This window comes from Anolis sagrei, chromosome 3, assembly GCF_037176765.1.
Source record: "Anolis sagrei isolate rAnoSag1 chromosome 3, rAnoSag1.mat, whole genome shotgun sequence".
Lineage (NCBI taxonomy): Eukaryota > Metazoa > Chordata > Lepidosauria > Squamata > Dactyloidae > Anolis > Anolis sagrei.
The window spans coordinates 6,042,485-6,061,465 of NC_090023.1; the positions used below are offsets into that span (position 1 = coordinate 6,042,485).

The following is an 18,981-nucleotide window of genomic DNA, read 5'->3' on the forward strand; positions in this document are numbered from 1 at the left end:
ATCATCCTTCTGAAGGTGACAGAGCAGTGAACATGCCCCATGGCCTTATGCTTTAGCAGCAGACACTTATCAATTTATCAAATCTGTACCAAAATTATATATTCAATTTATTATAATGTCTTTTTCCCAGTATGGGACCTGTGGAGAATATATATATATTCTCTATAATTAGGAGAATGATGTTTTCCCTTATAATTATAAAACCTTTGCAGTTGCGCTTGGTGGGGACGAGAGACAGGGCATTCTTTGTAGTGGCCCCCCGGCTATGGAACTTTCTCCCCAAGAGCTTAGGTCTGCCCCCTCCCTTCTGACCTTCAGGAAGCAGCTGAAATCCTGGCTTTGGAATCAGACATTCGCAGATTGATGGACTGAACCAGTAAAGACTAAGAGTTATTGGACCATGATGCTTGGATTGAGTTGGATGTTGTTATAACTCGGCGAACTGTCTTTTATATGCAGTTATAATTTTAAAATGTTATTTATTGGGTAGCATTGAAGTTTTGCTGTTGTTCGCCGTTCTGAGTTCCTCTACAGAGGTAGTGAAGAACGGGATATAAAAGTTCTAAATAAATAAAAAATAAATAAAAAATATATTGTCGAAGGCTTTCATGGCCGGAATCACTGGGTTGTTGCAGGTTTTTCTGAGCTATATGGCCATGTTCTGGAGGCAATTTTTCTCCTGACGTTTCGCCTGCATCTATGGCAAGCATCCTCAGAGGTAGTGAGGTCTGTTGGAAGTAGGAAAAATGGGTTTATATATCTGTGGAATGACCAGCGTGGGACAAAGGAGTTTTGTTTGCTGGGGCTAGATGTGAATGTTTCAGCTGATCACCTTGATTAGCATTCAATGGCTTAGAAGTGCCCGGGGGGAATCCCTTGTTGAGAGTGATTTTATGTGCCTGTTTGTTTCCCCTCTGTTGTTTTGCTGTTGTGATTTTTGAGTCCTTTAATACTGGTAGCCAGATTTTGTTCATTTTCATGGTTTCTTCCTTTCTGTTGAAATTGTCCACATGCTTGTGGATTTCAGTGGCTTCTCTGTGTAGTCTGACATGGTGGTTGTGAGAGTGGTCCAGCACTTCTGTGTTCTCAAATAATATGCTGTGTCCAGGTTGGTTCATCAGGTGCTCTGCTAGGGCTGATTTCTCTGGTTGGAGTAGTTTGCAGTGCCTTTCATGTTCCTTGATGCGTGTCTGGGCGCTGCGTTTGGTGGTCCCTATGTAGACTTGTCCACAGCTGCATGGTACACGGTAGACTCCTGCAGAGGTGATGGGATTCCTCTTGTCCTTTGCTGAATGGAGCACTGGTTGAATTTTCTTAGTGGGTCTACTTCAACCAAAGAAGTCAGCCATAGCAGAGCACCTGATGAACCAACCTGGGCACAGAATATTATTTGAGAACACAGGAATGCTGGACCACTCTCACAACCGCTATGTCAGGCTACACAGAGAAGCCAACTCTTTGGCTTAGAAGTCAGTCAGACAGACTAGACTTAATGTCAAGGGGAAGCCTTTATCTTTACCTACAGCTAAACATAAAAAAACCAAGATTATGGTAACAAGAATGATTGACAACTGGAAAATAGAGGGAGAAAACGTGGAGGCCGTGACAGACTTTGTATTTCTAGGTGCAAAGGTTACTGCATATGCAGACTGTAGCCAGGAAATCAGAAGACGCTTCCTTCTTGGGAGGAGAGCAATGTCCAATCTCGATAAAATAGTAAAGAGTAGAGACATCACACTGGCAACAAACATCCGCGTAGTCAAAGCCATAGTACTCCCTGTGGTAACCTACGGATGTGAGAGCTGGACCTGAGGGAAGGCTGAACGAAGGAAGATAGATGCTTTTGAAATGTGGTGTTGGAGGAAAATGCTGAGAGTGCCTTGGACTGCGAGAAGATCCAACCAGTCCATCCTCCAGGAACTAAAGCCCGACTGCTCATTGGAGGGAAGGATACTAGAGACAAAGTTGAAGTCCTTTGGCCACATCATGAGGAGACAGCAAAGCCTGGAGAAGACAATTATGCTGGGGAAGGTGGAAGGTAAAAGGAAGAGGGGCCAACCAAGGGCAAGATGGATGGATGGGATCCTTGAAGTGACTAGACTGACCTTGAAGGAGCTGGGGGTGGTGATGGCCGACAGGGAGCTCTGGCATGGGCTGGTCCATGAGGTCACGGAGAGCCGGAGACGACTGAACGAATGAACAGCAACATAACTCTAGTTGTAGGACAACGTCTGAAGAATTTTGAGATGCACATAGCTTTGTATTGACACACTCTCTGTATTTTTTGGTATCTGGATGTTTACCTATAAACCTACGCTTTTGCTTCTGGATTCAAATATTGGCTCTGATATCTGGTAGTAACATTGCATTGGAGTATTAGAGTGCAGGGCTATTCTGACTTGTACGATCTGGCATTGTTTCTATGGTCTTGGTCAGCAAACCATCTTGGAATTGCTTAGCTTGTGTGTGGTGTTTGCATTTCTACAATACTGAATAATAAGGCTGTAGCTAAGCTTGGATTCCACCGTTTTGTACCATGTGCTTCTGCATACAAAGATCCAGTAGTGTTTTCTGTAAAATTAAATAAGGCCTTTCTCTCATTTGATTTCTCCCCAGGGGTGCGCAGCTTCTGTCCTTCTCTGTTGTAATTTCTTATGCCTTCTCTTGTCCATTCCCCTTCCCACCCACTCAACAAATCTCTTTTCATTGTCTCCAAAGTGCCAGTGTGCTTCTCTCACTTCCAAGTCTGGCGCGGCCGCTTCTGTGGGAAAAGTACACATTTCAGACTCAGCCAGTGGTTCTGTTCCTAGCTTCCAAGTCAAGAAGGAATTTCATTAAATGGCAGATTCTTTTGGAAGGCTTAGATGAAGAAGCACAAGCAAATTGAATGTATGTTTTGTGTCTGTCAAACATAGTTCCAATAAACAAAGTTTACTCCTGGAAAAAGGGTTCTGTAGAACAGTTCCCTTCAGAAAATGATTCCTACACCCAAGATCTCATTTAAAAATAAAAGGAGGACTGAATGGCAGAATTTGGATACACAGATTAATGAATGTACTGTCACACTAATTTCTAATTATTAATGCTTGTGGGCAAATAATCCGTCATGTCTGAAGATTGCCCTTACAGTCGTATCACTGGAAATACTGTTTTTATCTCCTTGTAACTGATGAGTAAACCCCTGGAATTGTGCAGCTTTTTGTTGTTCAGTCGTTCAGTCGTTTCTGACTCTTTGTGACCTCATGGACCAGCCCATGCCAGAGCTCCCTGTCGGCTGTCACCACCCCCAGCTCCTTCAGGGACAATCCAGTCATTTCAAGGATGCCATCAATCCATCTGGCCCTTGATTGGCTCCTCTTCCTTTTTCCTTCCATTTTCCCCAGCATCATTGTCTTCTCTAAGCTCTCCTTTCTTCTCATGATGTGGCCAGAGTACTTCATCTTGGCCTCTACTATTCTTCCCTCCAGTCAGCAGTCGGGCTTTATTTCCTGAAGTATGGACTAGTTGGATCTTCTTGCTGTCCAAGGCACTCTCAGAACTTTCCTCCAACACCACAGTTCCAAAGCATCTCTCTTCCTTTGCTCAGCCTTCCTTATGGTCCAGCTCTCACATCCGTAGGTGACTATGGGGAATACCATTGCTTTTACTATGCGGATCTTTGTTGCTAGTGTAATGTCTCTACTCTTCACTATCTTATCGAGATTGGTCATCGCTTTCCTCCCAAGAAGCTTTAGCATTAACAATACCCTTGCACCCTGGTCTCACTGATTTAGAATAACTTCTTTAACAACCCGATTGTGATGACAGCAGTGTTTTTAATTAAGGAGTAACCTGTTAGTATGAATATGTAATTAGGAGCCTTAATTTTATGAGTGGCTTAGGGGCCTAGGTATGTTTAGCTTGGAGAAGAGGTTGACAAGGGGCAGAATAGCCATGTTTTAATATTTGAAGGGATGCCCAAATGAAGATGGAGAATAATTGTTTTCTGCTGTTGTAGAGACTAGGACACAATGGAGCAGGGATTTAAATTGCAGGAAAAGAGAGAAGATATTAGAAAGAACATCCTGACCATTAAGCTATTAGACCAGCGTTTCTCAATCTGGGGGTCGTGAGGGGATGTCAAAGGGGTTGCTAAAGACCATCAGAAAACACAGTGTTTCCTGTTGATCATGGGGGTGCGGTGTGGGAAGTTTTGCCCAATTCTGTTGTTGGTGGGGATCAGAATGTTCTTTGTTTGCAGGTGAACTATCAATCCCAGCAACTACAACTCCCAAATGTCAAGATTCTATTTTCCCCAAATTCCACCATTGTTCACATTTGGGCATATTGAGTATCTCTGCCGTGTTTGGTGCAGATTCATCATCTTTAAATCCTCATATCGTGTCAGATTTTCCAGTTGTTTCTGTTCAATCCTGCTGTCATCTGAGATTGCAATCGACAATCCCCACTACCTCTGAGGATGCTTGCCACAGATGCAGGCGAAACGTCTGGAGAGAATGCCTCTAGACTATGGCCATATAGCCCGAAAAATCCTACAACAACCCAGTGATTCCGGCCATGAAAGACTTCGACAATACATTGACAATCCATACTTTGTTTTTTAACACGATCGTGAAGTCAGTAGTATTTTTAACATGATTGTGAGGTCACGAGATTATTATTATTATTATTATTATTATTATTATTATTATTATTAACTACAACCCCTTTTCTGCTCTAACCCACATCACAAGGTTGCTTGTAAGGATAAAATATGAATAAGTGAATAGTACCATAAAGAGAACATTGAGCCCCTTAAAGAAAAGGGGATTGTGAATCCTTGTACTCATGCGGCCGGTACATGTGGTTTTGGAAGCCCTGGCCCTTGAGCACTCCGCCATCAACTCCACTGGACTAGCCAAGTTGTCTGGATGCCCGACCACCATCTCTCAAAGCAGTTGCTCTATTCCAAACTCAAGAATGGAAAACAAAATGTTGGACGACAGAAAAAGAGATTTAAAGACAGGCTCAAAGCCAACCTTAAAAACTCTGGCATAGACACCAGGAGAGAACTGGGAAGCCCTGGCCCTTGAGCGCTCCAGCTGGAGGTCAGCTGTGACCAACAATGCTGTAGAATTTGAAGAGGCACGAGTGGAGGGCAAAAGAGAGAAACGTGCCAAGAGGAAGGCATGTCAAGCCAACCCCAACCGGGACCGCCTTCCGTCTGGAAACCGGTGCTCTCACTGTGGGAGAACATGCGGATCAAGAATAGGGCTCCACAGTCACCTACGGACCCACCGCCAGGACACCGATCTTGGAAGACAGTTCTACTCGGACAACAAGTGATCGCCTAAGAAGAAAGATATGTGTATAAGTAATGTCACCTGTAGGTATTTTCTAGATCTTGTGGTATGCTTCTGTGGCATGCTTCCATTAAAAGTTGAACATAGTCACATTGGAGGACCTCGAAATGCTAGAAAGATTTTTTCTTTAGGTCTTTGAGTATGATTTTATGGTTTGCTTCCACTTGAAGCCATTCGTTTTATTAGGGTTTGCTATTATGCGTGGTTTCATGTCTCCATCGTAAAGCAAGGAAAATATCCCCTGCAGGTACAAGGGTTGTATTGTCTTCTTCCTTCTGTGTTCTGCATGGGAAGGTTGCAGATACAACTGCTTTTTTATGAGGAGGGGAAATAACATTTCTTCATCCAGAAGGAGGTTTTTCATATCCTAGTGCCAGCCATTGCCTTGAATTATGGGACAGTCAGATTCCCCTCCATTTTGACGCATATTTTTCTAGGCTCCGAAAAAAGCATTCTCTCCCTTGCTGTGTCTGCAGTGAGCCTTATTTCCATAAGGAAGAAGAGAGCGCTGGAAAATCATTTTATGGCCATCCATCAGCTTGTGAAGCGCAGTTATTGACTGGCACTGCAGTGCACTGAGGATGGTTTCTAAGGAGAGTTTTATTAAGCGAGTGGCGGCTAGAGCTGCTGCCCTTTCATGCTTCACAAGAAAGACTTTCCAAGTAACTAGGACCAAAAAGGCAGAGAGCCATGCAGCTTGGCTCATTAATGCAGCAGTAGCTTTTCTTAGATGTTTCTACCTGCCCTTGTGTCTGCAATGTCTTAGATCTTTGTGTTTTGATGGAACCGACATGTCCGTCAATGTGTCTGTTGCCTTGTATATTTTTTCCCTACCTCTAGAAGTTTTTCTGATAACTCTTTTGTGGAAAACTTCCGCCATGTTACCAATGGACTGTTTTATATTGTTCATAGCGAGGGAAGCAAAACATTATTTATTATTTACAGTGTTTATGAGGGTTGAATGAAAAGTAACTCCTCAACAGATGGCAGTACTGGTATGTGGCAGGTACTGGCTTGTTCAGTAGACTCTTGTACAGTGATGCATGAACCAATTATACAGGTGTGGATGATTATGGAGGGAATTAATCTCAGGCCTCAATTGTGTATAAGAATATATTATAGAGGAGGCCAATTATTACTTGTAAATTAAGGTAACTGCCACCAACGTGAGGTATATGAGGTACCACCGATGAGATCTGGCTTTACAGACGCAGATTAATTGAGATGAGACGGTCTTCAACAAAAGATACCAAGTTTATTGTGTACAAAGCGTATGGTTGCAGGCTGTTAAATAACTTATAGAACTTTGAATATCACTTGGTTTGTAATACAGTCCACTCTTCCAAATAACACAGCTCGTGGCTAATTTTTACTGAGGTGAAACTCTTTAGTGAACAATGTTTCCTACTATGAATAGCCTTCTAATTTGATCTTTCCTTGATCAAATCTCTGATCTCTAGTCCTTCCTTGACTCGGGATCTTAACGAGCTTCCTTTAGTCTTCCTCGACTAAAGAAACTGGCCAGGTCTCTCTCTTCAGCCCTTCTAGACTGAAAAACCTCCAGCTGCTCACACACACCTCTCTCCCAGGCTTTTTAAGCCTCCCCACTCACTCACACACTCTGCCCCTTTTTCCAAAGACACACATAACTTTTTCTGCTTGGCTCCGCCCACTTCTCTCTCTCCTGAGCTAGCCTGCCTGGTCTCCTTGGCAACGCTCACTGTGGATTCAAACCAGACAACTCTAGTTTTAGCTACTGTTACAAACACAAATATATACTCTAACATTTAAACACATACATAGTATCAATGACTTCTGCACAACTCTCCTCTACAGTTCCATTTTGGCGGGAAGCCTTAGCATTGAACGGTTGTGTTGTTAAAGTGCGAAGTATGGAACCCTGCGCAGACAGTCGTTTATGTGACTTAAGCAACATGCAGTCATTGAATTCTTGACAGCAGAAGGTGTCACCCCAAAGGAGAATCATAAGAGAATGCAAGCTGTTTATGGTGGTTGTGTTGATGTAAGTACTCTGCATCATTGGGCAAGTAAGTTTAAAGATGTTGAGGTGGGAACATCTGACTTGCATGACAAACACAGAGTTGGACATCCTGTGACAGCAACCACCGAGTACCCCACTCTGGTGAGAAACCTGGCTTCCACCAGTTGGACCATTTGAAGGTTCCGAACAGTCTTCAAAGGCAACCCCGCCTAGAGCGTGTTGCAGTAATCTATTCCTATTTCTCTACCATTGTATCCTTTTTCTCTATTATGTTATTTTGTAGTTGGGTTGTTGTAGGTTTTTCCGGGCTATATGGCCATGTTCTGGAGGCAATTTTTCTCCTGACGTTTCGCCTGCATCTATGGCAAGCATCCTCAGAGGTAGTGAGGTCTGTTGGAAGTAGGGAAAATGGGTTTATATATCTGTGGAATGACCAGGGTGAGACAAAGGACTTTTGTCTGCTGGGGCTAGCTGTGAATGTTTCAGCTGATCACCTTGATTAGCATTCAATGGCTTGGAAGTGCCTGGGGGGAATCTTTAGTTGAGAGTGATTTTATGTGCCTGTTTGTTTCCCCTCTGTTGTTTTGCTGTTGTAATTTTTGTAATTGTTTATTTTATTTTGTTATTTCATGTATTTATTTTGATGGTATTTTCTGCTTCTTGATATTTTATTTTGCTGTACTTTTGGGCTTGGCCTCATGTTAGCTGCCTGGTGGCGGGGTACAAATAAAGATTATTATTATTATTATTATTATTATTATTATTATTATTATTATTCTCAATGTAACAAGAGTGTGGACAACCACAGCCAATGACAATCTGAGCCTTGTTTGTCAGGTCCAGCTTTCTCTGTCCCCAGTTTTATTTTCATTATGACAACCTTCTCTAACCTGATGCCACTCCAGATGTGCTTGAGTCTGCCTTCCACGATTTCCAGCAAATCCATCTGTTGTTGATGGGACTTGGAGTCCCACCCCTGTGGAGAACTTTGCGATGGTGATAAAAACAATGAGTTAAGAGGCAACGCCTGTTTGCGGCAGAATTATTATTGCTGCTAAAATATTTATATCCCACCATATCTTATTATCTTACCTCTGGGGGCCTACAGTAAAATCAGATTTCCTGATGAGACACTAGAAGACTCCCTAGGAGGTTGTGTTTCTTTACAACGTAGGTCTTTAGGGTGATAAATCCAGCGATGCTAATGGCAGCCTCTCAAGCTGGTATTTATGGTGGAATCTTCCAGCCTCAGGCAGTGCTGTCGGGGCTAAGCTGGTTTGCTCAATAAACTCTGTATAGGTGCTATGCTGTTCTTCTTTTGCATCTGTTTATTCTGATTTATCTCCATTAGTGCATTTTAATGGAGGTGCCTAAAATGGGTACAATATCTAGAAAGAATATTTATATATATTCAAAGATTAAAAAAGAACATGTTGCACTGTCAAGAGAACAGGAAAATTAACTCCAACAGGGAGAAATGTACAAAACTATACTTAGGCAATGAAAATGAAATGCATAGATATAGGTAAGATGGGTGATCTTGATGTGAAAACAGTGCTTGCTTAGGTGATCCCTCATTGTCCAAGTATTGTCACGAAAATACCATTACAGATTTGATAAATATGGATTTAATGGTGTGTGGGTATGAATGAGCAGAATGGAAGATTGTGTGGATGGAGTTAATAATTTTGGAAGCACCAGTAAAATATTAAGGCCTGCAATGACAAACTTCCTGCTTGCTGGATTGTAATTAAAAGTTGCTAATAAGAATTCACTTCACTTCACTTTATTTCTTAATTAGTCGCTCTTCACCAAGGTGCTCCGAGCGACTTACAGTCTAAGATAGCATTTACACAATATAAAAACATTCAACATAAAAACATTCAACAGTGACTATTTGGCAAATTAGATCTGATTACTTAAATGCACAACCAAACAGCCAAGTCTTGAGTGCCTTTACCAAAGGTCGCAACTCTGACATTGCTCTAATGTATGGAGGCAATGTGTTCCACAGAATTGGAGCACAGGTCGAAAGAATTGAAAAGTAAACTCTGATAAGAACTGTGACAATGGTTCTTTCAAGTTAAGGAAATGTTTGCAACATTCCTTATGTTAAGAAGGAAGTCAACACAAGCCTTGTGTTTGTCAACACCTATCAAGAAGAGTCAACATCTGGCCAGGAAATTGAGATGGAGCCAGGATGGAAGATGTCTATCATTAATTTACAATTTTGGGACTACATCAACAGAATATTCCTATAAAAGACTCAGCCTAATAATGCTCAAATTGTGGCAGACCTGAGGAGTCTGTTCCACCCACCGTGCTCTGCTCCATGGGAAGGAGAGAGATGGTGTATTCAGAGAGTGTCAGATATGCTATGGGAAAGCACGATTCTGGACACTTTGGGGCTTCTTTCTCAAGGGAAGAGGAAGAAGTGCGCCTTTGAAGTCTTGGATTTTGTGCAGAGAGTCAGGTTCTGCTGTACAGAAAACAGAGATCTGGTCCATGGCATTGTTCTTAGGGAAAGAAGTTTTGGCATTTCAGCGTTTTAAAATTATGGAACTATGCATTGGCAGGCTCCAAGGAGGAAGAAAATAATATGGTCATGTCTGAATGCCTGAGGATGAATGTGTGTACATGTGGTGTGAATGTTCAGTGAAAATGTAATTCCTCTTTGTTTGTTTGTTAGCCATATAATTGTGAATCCAATGTATAGAACCTGTATGTCTGTATGTCCAATGTTATTCTTTGTCTAAATATTTTTCTGTAATCTGATGTACCCTCTCACACTGGAAATTGCAATAAAAAGAACCTGTGCTTCAAAGTTATTGAAAAGTCATTCATGTCAGTCTGGTGGCCTTCCAAGTGTAGTGTCTTGGCGGTGGATGCATAGGTGACTATAGAGCCCTATTCTCGACCCGCATGTTCTTCCACAGTGAAGGCATTGGTTTCCAGGTGGAAGGTGGTCCCAGTCAGGGTTGGCTTGACGTGCCTTTCTTTTGGCACATTTCTCCCTCTTGCTCTCCATTCATGTCTCTTCAAATTCTGCACCTTCTGATCACAGCTGACCTCTAGCTAGAGCGCTCAAGGGCCAGGGCTTTCCAATTCTTGATGTCTTTGCCACAGTTTTTAAGGTTAGGTTTAAGCCCATCTTTAAATCTCTTTTCCTGTCCATCAACATTCTGTTGTCCATTCTTGAGTTTGGAAGTAGAGTAACTGCTTTGCGAGACGGTGATTCAGACAATGTGATCGGTCCAGTGGAGTTGATGGCGTAAGAGCATCACTTCAGTACTGGTGGTCTTTGCTTTTTTCCAGCATACTAACATTTGTCTGACTGACTTCCCAAGAGATTTGCGGGATTTTCCAGAGGTAATGCTGATGGAATTGTTCCAGGAGTTGAGTGTGACATCTGTAGATAGTCCATATTTTGCAGACATGTAGCAGGGTTGTTTTTTCAATGTTTTGTTGAAGGCTTTCATGGCTAGAATAACTGGGTTGTTGTTGGTTTTTCGGGCTATATGGCATGTTCTAAAAGTATTCTCTCCTGATATTTCGCCTGCATCTCACATCCTCTGAGGATGTCTGCTATAGATGCAGGCGAAACGTCAGGAGAGAATAATTCTAGAATGTGGCCATATGGCCCGAAAAACCTACAACAACCCAGTCCACGTTTCACAAGCATATAACTGTTTTACTGTGAAAACAGTAAATGTAAGAGGCATCTTAGAGTTGTAGTAGACCATTAACTTAACATGAGCCAACAGTATGATGTGACATCAAAAAACTAATGTAAGTCAAGGCTGCATCAATAGGGGCTTAGTTGTCTAGATTGAAGGAAGAAATTGTTCTGCTTTGGTCAGGCTTTACCTGGAATTACTCTGGGTCCAGTTCTAGGTATCACAATTCAAGAAGGAGATGGACCATCTGGAATGTGTCCAGAAAAGGGCAACCAAAATGTTCAAAGGTCTGGAAACTATGGATTCTTCTGGGGAATGTCATAGGGATCTGGAGAAGAGAAGATTGAGAGGTGACATGAGAGCTATGTTTAAATGTTTTAAAGGATGTCAAACTGAGGAGGGGGCAAGCTTGTTTTCTGCTACTCTAGACATAAGGACATAACAATTGCTTCAAACTGCTATTCAAAGACATTTCATCTAAATTTTTGGAAGAACCTCTTTGCAGTTAGAGCTGTTTGGCAGTGGAATATGCTTCCTGTTAATCCAGTGGAGTCTCTTCCTCTGAAGGTTGTTAAGCAGAGGCTGGATGGCTATCTGTCAGGAAGGCTTGAATTGTGTCTTCCTGTCTATCAGAAGGAGGTTGGACTGGATGGCACTTCTGGTTTCTTCCAACTCATTGATTCTGTGATCTCCAACCTGGGAGGTTAATTGGCATCTATTAGCAAATCAGCCTGTGCTCATGAACGGTCCTTTTTATCCACTCTCACGTATATGCACCATTGCTTTCTTCTGCAGCTATAATGTACCTTGAGTACTTGGGGTGGAGGGGGTGGCTATATTTATGTAAACTTTAAATTGTGGAATGCTTTGAGGCAATACTGCACATGGTATTGCTTTGTAATCACTTGGAGTATATCCTTTCCTCTGACTCACTTGGGGTCCTTGACCTAGAAAGTATGTTCCTTCAGCCTTGTGTTCATTGTTGGTCATCCAACTTCAGGCGGTTTGTTCCGAACCTCTTGGAAGCGAGCCTGTGTCCCCAGTTGCCGTGACAAATGGCTGTGTGCATTTCCGGAACAGACTTAATAAAATGAAGTGGAATTATATTAGGAGGCTTTCTGGTAATTGGGGATGCAACTTAGAATGAGGAAAGTGCCCAAAGGGGATGATGCGGAGAGATTGCGGAGGTTGGTGTGATGGTGACGGTTGCCCAGTTTACAGCGCATGCTCTGTTGTTGTTTGTGAAAATGCTCTCTCTCTGAGTGCACTGTACTGCTTTGGATTTTTGAGAGGTCTCTGACCTACCAATGAGACACCAATATAGACAGGAACCTTCTGCAAACATCGTGCTTGTTATGGAAGAGACAAATGGGGCTATTTTGACTCTTCTCCCTTTCTTACACTTCTAGCGGTGCACTTTCCCCCAAGACCCTTTTAATCATAAGGATTTCCCAGAACCCAGTGAATCATAAGAATCTCTCCATTCTCGCTGCCAAGCATTGCCTGTTTCTAAGCACCAAGGGGCAATGGAAGATGGTGTGCTTCGCTTCAGAGATCCCTTCCTTCTGCTTTTGTGGTGCTAGGGAACACCATTTACTCTAGTATGAATTTGAGCTTTCCCTTCTATATCCTTTCTCTCTGAACACTGTGGACATTTCTCTCAAGTATTGTGGTTTTATTTATTTTTAATTACAACAATATTACAATTTTTGAAGAAAATTATTTTAGTACATTTAAAGACATTGCGCAACCAAAACAAATGCTCTTTCCTCTCCTACCCACTGTACTATCATGCATTATTTCCTATTATTCTTACTACTTCATCACACTAGAGAATGAATCCACTTAAAATCCGGTTTCTGCCTCCTGCAGAATTATGGGGTTTGTAGTTTAGGGAGCCCTTGGTGGCGCAGTGGGTTAAAGTGCTGAACTTCTGAGCTTGTGGACTGAAACGTCGCAGGTTCGATTCCGGGGAGAGGCGTGAGCTTCCGCTGTCAGCCCTAGTTTCTGCCAACCTAGCAGTTCGAAAACATGCAAATGTGAGTAGATCAATAGGTACCGCTCCGGCGGGAAGGTAACGGTGCTCCATGCAGTTATGCCAGCCACATGACCTTGGAGGTGTCTATGGATGACGCCAGCTCTTTGGCTTAGAAATGGAGATGAGCACCACACCCCAGAGTCAGACATGACTGGACTTAATGTCAGGGGACAACCTTTACCTTTTAGTTTAGGGAGGCTGTTAAAGGCTCCTCCCTAAACTACAAACCCTAGAATTCTGCAGGAGGCAGAAACCGGATTTTAAGTGGATCCATTCTCTAGTGTGATGAAGATAATGAAGTTTTATATATTATAAATAGATAAGCATCTATGTATTTTAGAGTTTCCTATTGAGATATATTGTCTCCTGCCATTTTCTGATTCAGACTTTGTGATAGCTTGGTTTAGGAGCTAGATGTCAAAGAACATCCAGTCTTGAGTCTTTTCCAGGTTTTGAACTTTAACATTACTGTGCTCTGGTCAGTCTCATAGCTATAGCCTGTTATTTTGGTCAGTGCTTGCAGTTCATTCGTAAGTAAACTCCAATGGTATAAAATTGACAGCCAAATTATTTATTATTTATTATTTTATTTCATTTACTTATACCCCGCCCTTCTCACCCCGGGGGGGACTCAGGGTGGCTTACAGTAGGGGCACAATTAGATGCCCAAGACAATTCACAGCAATACAAATACAACAATTAATTAAAAACATCAATACATAATAAAATCATAAAACAATCTCATGCTCAGGGTTCAGAGTGCATATATCCATTCCATTCCATTTGTCCTTGTCTATCATCAGATCCTTCAGTTAGCTTTCAGAGTGACCAAAGGCTTGATCCCAGATCCAGGTCTTCAGTCTTTTCCTAAACACCAAGAGGGAAGGTGCCGATCTGATCTCCCCGGGGAGTGAGTTCCACAGGTGGGGGGCCACCACCGAGAAGGCCCTGCTCCTCGTCCCCGCCAGCCTCACTTGTGACAGTGGCGGGGTTGAGAGCAGGGCCTCCCCAGACGATCTTAAGCTTCGAGGTGGGACGTAGAGGGAGATCCGTTCAGACAAATACACTGGGCCGGAACCGTATAGGGTTTTGTAGGTCAAAACCAGCACTTTGAATTGTGCTCGGAATTGGATCGGCAGCCAGTGGAGCTGGCGCAACAGGGGGGTTGTATGCTCCCTGTACGTCGCCCCGGTGAGCAATCTGGCTGCTTCTCGCTGGACTAGTTGTAGTTTCCGAGCAGTCTTCAAAGGCAACCCCACGTAGAGTGCCAAATAACCAAAGTGAGGTTGTGGTGGACTTCCTAGATCAGGGGTTCTCAAACTTTTTAAACAGAGGAACAGGTCACAGTCCCTCAAATTGTTGGAGGGCCAGATTATAATTTGAAAAAAACATGAATGGATTCCTATGCACACTGCACATATCTTATTTGTAGTGCAAAAACTACTTTAAAACAATACAATAATTAAAATGAAGAACAATTTTAACAAATGTACAATTATTAGTATTTCAATGGGAAGTGTGGGCCTGCTTTTAGCTGATAAGATAGGATTGTTGTTGTTGTGTGCTTTCAAGTCGTTTCAGACTTAGGTTGACTCTGAGTGAGGGCTGGGTAAATGACCTTGGAGGGCCGTATCCGGCCCCCGAACTTTAGTTTGCTTCTTGTATGATCTGTCCTAGATCATACAAGAAGCAAAATGGATTTATTCTAACCATGTTCTAAAGCAGTGGCTCCCAACTTTTTTGATCAAGGACCACTTGAACAGAGTCCAGTTTGACCAGGGATCACTTGAACAGGGACCACTTTGACCAGGGACCACTTGAACTGGGACCACTTCATAGAATCATAGAATCATAGGATCAAAGAGTTAGAAGAGACCTCATGGGCCATCCAGTTCAACCCCATTCTGCCAAGAAACAGGAATATTGCATTCAAATCACCCCTGACAGATGGCCATCCAGCCTCTGTTTAAAAGCTTCCAAAGAAGGAGCCTCCACCACACTGCGGGACAGAGAGTTCCACTGCTGAACGGCTCTCACAGTCAGGAAGTTCTTCCTCATGTTCAGATGGAATCTCTTTTCTTGTAGTTTGAAGCCATTGTTTCATGTCCTAGTCTCCAGGAAAGCAGAAAACAAGCTTGCTCCCTCCTCCCTGTGGCTTCCTCTCACATATTTATACATGGCTATCATATCTCCTCTCAGCCTTCTCTTCTTTAGGTTAAACATGCCCAGCTCCTTAAGCCGCTCTTCATAGGGCTTGTTCTCCAGATCCTTGATCACTTTGACCAGGGCCATTCTCCAACATTATTACCAAAAGGGTTACGAATCAGTTTTTGGTCAACTTTAGATTCAACTTGGTTATTTGGGGTGCTGATTCAGAAAATTTCATTGGATGGATCACATCAGCTCTGGTTTCTGATACAGAACATAGCCCATCCAGTAGTCGCTATCTGCTCGTCCACTAAAAACCATATTTAATAATCTAGAGTTGATGTGGCAGTAATAATTTATTGTGGGTAGTCAGCCTCTTCCCTCCTGACATCTCTGTTGCCTTGGCACTATAAGAGGGTTTCGCGAGACCAGAAACTCTCATTGCCGCGTGGTTTTGAGGCAACGATGTAGTAATGGTGAGGCTTTAGACCATATTTTCATTCTTGCAGACCACTGGTGGTCCATGGACCATAGGTTGGGAACCACTGTCCTAAAGAAACCAGATCCCACTGATCTTGGAAGCTAAGCAGAGCTGCTCCTGGTTAGTACTTGTATGTGCAACTACCAATAAATACCAGGTGCTGTAGGCTATATTGCAGAGGAAGGAACTGGCAAAGCCACCTCTGATGATCCCTTGCCTAAGAAAACCCTTTGAAATGAGTGGGGTTGCCATGGGTGAACAGATGGCTTGAAGGCACATATGTACAACTAGGCTCCTTTGTCTTGTATAGCTGCATAACATGCAAGGCATTCTTCAAGAGATGTTTTTCCCAATGCGAAGTTGCTGTTAAGGCGAAAGTTATCATCTTCCAGTTACCCAGCTGTTTTGAGCACAGAAGCCTTGCCAGGCAAAAAAGGCTGGTGAGCCTGAGATAAAGGTATCACAAGCTATTTCTGACAGATGGTGCCAGTTTTATGTTGTCTGCCGGGTTTCCAGACAAGGCTCTAGTTCTGTGCGTGTGCTTTGTTTCCATCTCTAGACAAGTTATGCTTGGTTGTCATTTGAAAAACAAACAGCAATTAAATTATCTCCTTGTTTTGTGCCTTACAACTTTATTTCTGTTTCCTTTTCTAGAAACTGTGGAATGTTGTGAAGACCTTACCAGCTCCACAGTCGTAAACAGAATACGTTTGGGACTATTCTCTGTTGGAGACTATACTTCATCTGTCAAAGGTACCAATTCTTTGCACTTTATCTAGCTGTAAGTTTTTCTCGTTCTGTTCGCAAATGCCAAATCCTGTTATAGATTGCATAGGACTTTGCAGAAGGATCAAGTGTTTCTGAACATTCTTCAAGGAGAGTGCTGTATAGAGTGTGTTACAGCCATCCAAGCAGGATGGCATTTGAACCACTTTCCTGCCAAGAAGCAGGAAAATTGCATTCAGAGCACCCCCGGCAGATGGCCATCCAGCCTCTGTTTAAAAGCCTCCATCTGAACATTAGGAAGAACTTCCTCACTGTGAAAGCTGTTCAGCAGTGGAACTCTCTGCCCCGGTGTGTGGTGGAGGCAGGCATGTAGCCGGGGGCGGGGGGGGGGGGTTGAGGGGCTTCAACCCCCCCCCCCCCGAAATTCTCATGGTGGTTCGCGAAAAGGCCTTACTGGTGCATTATTTAAACTGTTATGTTTATTCATATCATGATCTGATCACCATACTCAATATATCCCATATGCATGGGGGTATTGGGGTAACGATACAAAAGGTTTGCTAGGCTAGACCCTCTTTCACTCAGACTCAGCCCCCCCCCCCGGAAATTCAGACCCCCCCGAACCCCCCCTGAAAAAAAATTGCCCCCCCCCCCCCCCCGAAACGCAATCCTGGTTACGGGCCTGGGTGGAGGCTCCTTCTTTGGAAGCTTTTAAACAGAGGCTGGATGGTCATCTATTGGGGATGCTTTGAATGCAATTTTCCTGCTTCTTGGCAGAATGGGGTTGGACTGGATGGCCCATGAGGTCTCTTCCAACTCGGATTCTATGATTCTACCTTATCAATGTTTTTATTGCATATAGACCTTCTCAAATCAGTATTGTTCATGCCATTCCTTACTTCAGGTTCCTCTTTACAGAAGTTATAGCAAAATTCTGATGAGCCTGTTGCAGATTAGGGACTCAGAGATACCTGGAGACATCCTTCTTATCACTGTGATAACAATTTACATTGGAAACATGAAATAAAATGTCCCATTAGGACAGATTGGAGATTTTGAAGGTGATGTAGAAAGTCACAGAGAGTTTTTGGAGTGGAGCCAAGGCAACCAGTTTCTGTTTGAGGAATTAAATGCCACTGTCCTCAGCTGCTCGTGGCCTCTGTTGACTGACACTCACAGAGAAGCAATCGGTCTAACTGAAGAGAAGACACCTGGGAGCTTCTCACACAAGCAAGCCAATTGCAAGTACAGCAGGACAGAAACAGCTTTGGCTAGGACTTATCGCATGACATCGCTCCTCTTTTGCCGTTCTAATGGTGGGGGACAGTTTGGAAAGTGTTTATAGTATTTTACAAGCACAAATAATCCATTATAGGCCCCTTTTCGTAAAAGAAACACCTTCCAAAGTCTCCCACTGAAAGAAGAGAAGAGAAACACCATGTAATAAGTGTTACTATTATCCTGCTGTAATTGTAATCCTCTTGCTTCATGTGATGAGACTCAAATGAAAATTTCAACTTTTCCCCATAACTTTGAAAGTCAATCCCCACGGGCCTTTGCAGGTGCCTGTAACATTGGAGTCTTTGTGGACAACAAGTTGAAAATGAGGAAACTATTTATTTATTTACAGTATTGTATACCTCTTTTCTCACCCCAAGGGGGACTCAAAAAGGTTATGTGATGTGATGAAGCAGCTTAAAAAGCCAATGGGATTTTGGGCTACATCAAAAGAAGTATAGTGTCTAGATCAGTGGTTCTCAGCCTATTTTTGACCAGGGTCCACTTTGACCAGGGACCACTCGACCAGGGACTATTCTCCAACATTAGTACCAAAAGGGTTATGAATCAGTTTTTGGTCAACTTTAGATTCTGACTGGTTAACTTTAGATTCTGATGTATAAGTATGTGAGAGGAAGTCCTAGGGAGGAGGGAGCAAGCTTGTTTTCTGCTGCCCTGGAGACTAGGATGCCCAACAAAGGCTTCAAACTACAGGAAAGGAGATTCCACCCAAATATTAGGAAGAACTTCCTGACTGTGAAAGCCGTTCAGCAGTGGAACTCTCTGCCTCGGAGTGTGGTGGAGGCTCCTTCTTTGGAGGCTTTTAAACAGAGACTGGATGGACTAGAGGCCAAGATGAAGTACTTTGGCCACATATTGAGAAGACAGGAAAGCTTAGAGAAGACAACAATGCTGGTGAAAATGGAAGGAAAAAGGAAGAGGGGCCGCCCAAGGGCAAGGTGGATGGATGGTATCCTTGAAGTGACTGGCTTGACCCTGAAGGAGCTGGGGGAGGTGATTGTCGAGAGGGAGCTCTGATGTGGGCGGGTCCATGGGGTCACAAAGAGTTGGAAGCGACAACGAATGAACAACAACATGGACTAGTTGGACCTTCTTGCAGTCCAAAGCACTCTCAGAATTTTCCTCCAACACCACAGTTCAAAAGCTTTTCTCTTCCTTCACTCAGCCTTCCTTATGGTCCAGCTCTCACATCCATACGGAGAATACCATTGCTTTAATTATGCAGATCTTAGTTGCCAGTGTGATGTCTCTACTCTTCATTATTTGAT

General features: G+C 43.1%; 1 protein-coding gene across 2 annotated transcripts in view; it reads left to right on the plus strand.

The window, feature by feature from the left end:
* FAM168A (family with sequence similarity 168 member A) overlaps positions 1–18,981 on the plus strand; it is a 274,380-nt gene that overhangs the window by 56,438 nt on the left and 198,961 nt on the right. For both annotated transcript variants that reach the window (XM_067466454.1, XM_067466455.1), the window contains exon 2: positions 16,343–16,441. The gene's annotated coding sequence lies outside the window, so the exon portion shown is untranslated. The remainder of the gene's footprint in view (positions 1–16,342; positions 16,442–18,981) is intronic.